Source organism: Leuciscus leuciscus (assembly GCF_965113295.1).
Source record: "Leuciscus leuciscus genome assembly, chromosome: 12".
Taxonomy (NCBI): Eukaryota; Metazoa; Chordata; class Actinopteri; order Cypriniformes; family Leuciscidae; genus Leuciscus; species Leuciscus leuciscus.
This window is the reverse complement of record NC_138736.1, coordinates 38,378,160-38,384,982: the sequence shown is the minus strand read 5'-3', so window position 1 is coordinate 38,384,982 and position 6,823 is coordinate 38,378,160. Positions and strand designations below refer to the sequence as shown.

The window sequence follows — 6,823 nt, the reverse complement described above, 5'->3', positions numbered from 1 at the left end:
TAAAATCATGCGCTTTTATGGTATTTTGACTATCATTCTCATATATTTAAGTCAATCAGACAATTGAACTCCATCCCATGTCCACACCCGTAATTTGTCCTCTGTAATACTGCACTACTTCAGTACTGTATAATGTATATACTGTGCATAGCTGTACATGTGTCATATAGTGTATTCACATATATTTATATTTGTATGTATGTACTGTACATATTTGTACTGTACACTGGCAATGACAATAAAGTTAATCTAATCTAACCTAATATTTTTAACATGACAGTTGAAATGTAACGGAAACACTGAGCACTCTTAATACAATGAAAAGTATTTATATTTATTATTTGCTTCAACACTGATACTGAAATTTCAAAATAAAACTCTTCAATTTAAAAAACAGGAATTACAATCTGTGGTGAAAAAAAACCTCAGCAAGAAAACACCACCATAAAACAAAATGGCCATTTAAAATTTCTAATAATTTAAGCAGAACTTGCATAATATACTATATCAAAGAATGGCCAAGGTATAGCCTTTTTGAAATTTGCATAGTCAATAACTTTGTCTAAATAAATCACAAAGCCTTGCTGCTCCCTGACTTTTCCTAAAACTATGAATTTTCATTAAAACTAGTTTAAATATTTATTGTGTGAATAAAAACAGAAATATAATCATTTCTACCTATAACGTCCACAGGCAGTCATTTTGCGCTGTTTAAATTGAGTTTTGCCGACGGTCTGGATCAGATAATGTGAAAGTATTATGTGAAGATGCACTGAGAAAAACAATAAGTAGAATTTACTCAATTTTTATTTGGCAAGTTTTTGCATGAATATTTTTCAAGTAAATTTCACATTTATGGAAATTAAGTAAATCTACTTAACTAAGCCGAGTAAAATTCACAAAGTGAATGAGTAATTGAGTAAATGAGAATAACTTGGCCTGTTAAATTATATTGAGTAATTTTTACTTACAAATCTGATATAAATAATATAATTAAGTAAAACCACTTGATATTTTAAATACATTTTACTTGTTTTATGCAGTGCTGGTAATTATTTTAAATTAAATTAAATGTTACTCTTATAATGTGACAAAATAATACTGTGACAATGTGCAGTTAAGAGTAATTTATTAAGAAATAAGCATCTACAGAAACCTATAATGACAATAATAACAATTCGGATGTGTTCGGTCTCTCTCTTTGTCCCTCTCAACCGGTTTACAGCAACGGAGGCACAAAGGACTGAATGCATTTGAGAAATATCCTGAAATTAAGAAAGAGAAAAAAAACAAAACAATAATCAGTAAACAGCAAATACTTCTAAATTAAAAGTTTATTAATTTGCATTCACATTATTCATTTCATTTATACCAAATCATTAAAAACATCCTGCATAACCTTACTCTCATAGTCATTTCCTCACATTAATGCTAACATGTGACAGCATGCAGAAATCACGAATTAGGAATTTGGGAGTACACATTTTTCATTCGTTTTGATTTAAGCAAGGCAACGAATTATTGTCATTTACAACGTGGTCACGATTTAGTAAAAGCAGGGACCATTCAGTAACGTTATGCACGATTTAGCAAATGAATGAGGGAATGAATGATATTGTGCACAATGAAGGAAACGAGAACCTTCTCACTTAAGTTAGGCCTATTGTTAATTCGTGGCCAATATTTGTCATCTATAAAGAAAGCTGCACACAAAATAACAAATATTAAACAAAAATATCATGATTTAAGTAACATATTCATGGTTTTTAGGCGTAATTACTGATAATCGTGTAAAACGTAAAGTTTAAAACTGAGAAAAAAATATGACTAACGTTAACGTCTTACAAAGCTAACTCGTCATTAATCCTCTTGGGTCGGCAAACGCGCCAGCGTTTTTTTTTTTCCACATAGCAGCAAAATAGACTTAAAATACTCCGTCATTTTTGGTCATAAAGATTACAGACTTAAGAAATATGAAAAAATAAACGGTTAAATGTCTACTTTTTCCCACTTTCAATCGAAATAAAACATTGTGCTTTTGTAAAAGAAAGAAAATAAACAGGGTGCTTTCTGCCTCTGCCACAACGTCTCCGTGCGTGGACTTTTTTTCTGGAGCACGTCTCTAAACTTAAGAACACTAAACTTTTCAAATGTATAGGATGAAGTGATGACAAGACAATCGTTGAATTAATCCAAAAATCCGTAATATAATGCAGTTTTTTTTACTGTTGCTTACCAGTGGAGATTTGAAATCCAGTCGCGTGAAGTCAAGCTGTTTGGAGAGGGGGTAAAATCTTTGCGTGGCAGGGGGAGCTGCCACTCGACCAGTCACGGATATATGCGCCTGCCACTCGACCAGTCACGGTTATATGCGCCTGCCACTGCGTTATATGCGCCGGCCACTCGACCAGTCACGGTTATATGCGCCTGCCACTGCGTTATATGCGCCTGCCACTCGACCAGTCACGGTTATATGCGCCTGCCACTCGACCAGTCACGGTTATATGCGCCTGCCACTGCGTTATATGCGCCGGCCACTCGACCAGTCACGGATATATGCGCCGGCCACTCGAACTTACACAATATGTAAGGTTTAAAAAACAAAACAAATGCAGCGCGCGTCTCGTGGCTCTATTAGCATCGCGCCGGCCATACCAGCCACACAATCTCTCACTGTTTACATCCATCAGACACTCCTTATGATACACAAAAGCACACATACAGTGCAATACATATCTTATTTACCTATTTCTCATCTTATCTGGTTTTTTATTTGATCTTTTTACCCGTATGGGAGCGCGCTCGTGGCTAAGCGAAGCGTCGTACCAGCCACTCGATCTCTCGCTGTTTACGGCCACTACCAGCCACACGATCTCTCGCTGTTTACGGCCACTACCAGCCACACGATCTCTCACTGTTTACATCTTTCAGACACTCCTAATGATACACGAGAGCACAAAGACAGTGCAATATATCTTATTTAGCCTACTTCTCATCTTATCTTGTTTTTTTTATTTGCTCTTTTTACCCGTATATGGGAGTGCGCGCTCGTGGCTCTATTAGCATCGCGCCGGCCACTACCAGCCACACAATCTCTCACTGTTTACATCTATCAGACACTCCTAATGATACACGAGAGCACACACACAGTGCAATACATATCTTATTTACCTATTTCTCATCTAAATCTTATATTCTTTTCGCTCTTTTTACCCGTATGGGAGCGCGCGCTCTTGGCTCTATTAGCATCGCGCCGGCCATACCAGCCACACAATCTCTCCCTGTTTACATCTATCAGACACTCCTATTGATACACAAAAGCACACATACAGTGCAATACATATCTTATTTACCTATTTCTCATCTTATCTGTTTTTTTATTTGCTCTTTTTAACCGTATGGGAGCGCGCTCGTGGCTAAGCGAAGCGTCGCACCAGCCACACGATCTCTCGCTGTTTACGGCCACTACCAGCCACACGATCTCTCACTGTTTACATCTTTCAGACACTCCTAATGATACACGAGAGCACACAGACAGTGCAATACATATCTTATTTACCTATTTCTCAACTAAATCTTATTTTTTATTCGCTCTTTTTACCCGTATATGGGAGTGCGCGCTCGTGGCTCTATAGCATCGCGCCGGCCACTACCGGCCACACAATCTCTCACTGTTTACGGCCACTACCAGCCACACGATCTCTCACTGTTTACATCTATCAGACACTCTTATTGATACACGAGAGCACACAGACAATGCAATACAGATCTTATTTACCTATTTCTCACCTTATCTTGTTTTTTATTCGCTCTTTTGACCTGTGCCGCGCCAGCCACACGATCTCTGACTGTTGCAGCTGCCTGATACTCAGATAGACATTCTGAAGAATGATTTTGACCACTCCATTAAGTTTTGTATAAAGTCTTTTTTTTTAAAGTCTGATTAATTTTGTGTAATTGTATATACATTTTAATCAATGTTTGACCAAACAATTCCCTTGATTTAATAAATAAGAAGCATATATAGAAGACATATATAGCCTATAGCAATACAATCGTGGCATGGTTTCTGTGCGATCACTTGCATTGTACGTTCCTCACATGCACAATAAATATATACAGGGTGTGATTTGCCGGGGGGGGGGGGGGGGGGGGGATGCGAGGGATTTTTGGTCAATGTATCCCTGCCTCTGCTTAATTATCACGGATCCGTGGTTTGATTAAAGTCAATTTTATTTTAAAATGCGCTACTTAGATATAGCTGCCGCAGCCTCTGCAGACTTGCTCAATGTCCCGCCCACGGCGCTATCTGATTGGTTACACCTCACGAGTAATAGCCTATCAACACTTGCGAGACGGTTGCAGGTCCTGGGCAGTGTTTCGTGTTTCGAAAGGAAGGCATCTTAGCATATTACTGAAGCGGGAATAAACATCACAATCTGATTATCTGTTTCTAATGATGACAAGCAGAGTTAGTGTCCCAGTCATGAGTCACGCCACTGAGAATGTCCGAAGTTACACACGGTGTTTCACTCAATTGAGGCTAAAGCAGAGGTTTTTTGATTACTCACTCACTCTTGAGCGTCTGGCGCGAGTGATTTAAATTTCAATGTAAAGACGCGTTTACGCGCGTCTAGAGGTCCTGCGGCGCGGGCGCGTCCAGTTCGCGCGAATGAGGCGAATTGACTAACACAGATAATGCATCTGTCTTTTCTATCATTTCACTGTAGCTCAGCATCGCGATATAAAAATAAGATTTAGATGAGAAATAGGTAAATACGATCTGTATTGCACTGTCTGCGTGCTCTCGTGTATGATTAGGAATGATAGATGTAAACAGTGAGAGATTGTGTGGCTGGTAGTGGCCGGTAGTGGCCGGCGCGATGCTATAGAGCCACGAGCGCGCACTCCCATATACGGGTAAAAAGAGCGAATAAAAAATAAGATTTAGTTGAGAAATAGGTAAATAAGATATGTATTGCACTGTCTGTGTGCTCTCGTGTATCATTAGGAGTGTCTGAAAGATGTAAACAGTGAGAGATCGTGTGGCTGGTAGTGGCCGTAAACAGCGAGAGATCGTGTGGCTGGTGCGACGCTTCGCTTATAGCCACGAGCGCGCTCCCATACGGGTAAAAAGAGCAAATAAAAAAACAGATAAGATGAGAAATAGGTAAATAAGATATGTATTGCACTGTATGTGTGCTTTTGTGTATCAATAGGAGTGTCTGATAGATGTAAACAGGGAGAGATTGTGTGGCTGGTATGGCCGGCGCGATGCTAATAGAGCCAAGAGCGCGCGCTCCCATACGGGTAAAAAGAGCGAAAAGAATATAAGATTTAGATGAGAAATAAGATATGTATTGCACTGTGTGTGTGCTCTCGTGTATCATTAGGAGTGTCTGATAGATGTAAACAGCGAGAGATCGTGTGGCTGGTAGTGGCCGTAAACAGTGAGAGATTGTGTGGCTGGTAGTGGCCGGCGCGATGCTAATAGAGCCACGAGCGCGCACTCCCATATACGGGTAAAAAGAGCAAATAAAAAAACAAGATAAGATGAGAAATAGGTAAATAAGATATGTATTGCACTGTCTTTGTGCTCTCGTGTATCATTAGGAGTGTCTGAAAGATGTAAACAGTGAGAGATCGTGTGGCTGGTAGTGGCCGTAAACAGCGAGAGATCGTGTGGCTGGTACGACGCTTCGCTTAGCCACGAGCGCGCTCCCATACGGGTAAAAAGATCAAATAAAAAACCAGATAAGATGAGAAATAGGTAAATAAGATATGTATTGCACTGTATGTGTGCTTTTGTGTATCATAAGGAGTGTCTGATGGATGTAAACAGTGAGAGATTGTGTGGCTGGTATGGCCGGCGCGATGCTAATAGAGCCACGAGACGCGCGCTGCATTTGTTTTGTTTTTTAAACCTTACATATTGTGTAAGTTCGAGTGGCCGGCGCATATATCCGTGACTGGTCGAGTGGCCGGCGCATATAACGCAGTGGCAGGCGCATATATCCGTGACTGGTCGAGTGGCCGGCGCATATATCCGTGACTGGTCGAGTGGCGGGCGCATATAACGCAGTGGCAGGCGCATATATCCGTGACTGGTCGAGTGGCGGGCGCATATAACGCAGTGGCAGGCGCATATATCCGTGACTGGTCGAGTGGCGGGCGCATATAACGCAGTGGCAGGCGCATATATCCGTGACTGGTCGAGTGGCGGGCGCATATAACGCAGTGGCAGGCGCATATATCTGTGACTGGTCGAGTGGCAGGCGCATATATCCGTGACTGGTCGAGTGGCAGCTCCCCCTGCCACGCAAAGATTTTACCCCTACAGTTAAACTGGTAGAGGTAACTGCAGGCTGGAGCAATGGGCGTGCCAGGAGGTCGGAAAGGAATGGGGCGTGCCAGGAGGAATGGGGCGTGCCGTAAGGTCTTTACAATTGGACGCGAAAGCTTCCTAAACCGCATAAAAGCGAGCCATAAACTTAATCACTTTTGGCCAACAAACAATTATACAAGACCAAATACATTTCTTTCACTGTGAAAATAGCAATAATGATATTGAGAATACATTCAAAAGTACGTTACCTTCGAAATTTAGGGCGCAGGTTACATGACGTCATCACCACCGCAACTTTTTTTATTAAATCATTAAAAAACTAATTAAATTATTATTTTAAAGATAAAAATGTCTCCTGACACTATTAAAGTCAGACTAGTTTTGTACTTTCATTTAAAGTACATACAAACTAATAGTAATGTTATTTTTATAATAATGGTACAGCAAATGTTTTTGCTGTATAAAGGCATACATATA

The 6,823-nt window shown here is 40.3% G+C and overlaps 1 long non-coding RNA gene across 1 annotated transcript; it reads right to left on the bottom strand.

The window, feature by feature from the left end:
- Positions 1-1,112: 1,112 nt before the first annotated feature.
- Positions 1,113-2,279, bottom strand: LOC309511467. Its single transcript, XR_014210649.1, has 2 exons — positions 2,237-2,279; positions 1,113-1,265 (listed from the first exon to the last, which is right to left on the bottom strand). It is a non-coding gene; the product is annotated as an uncharacterized lncRNA (long non-coding RNA).
- Between the last annotated feature and the right edge of the window lie 4,544 nt (positions 2,280-6,823).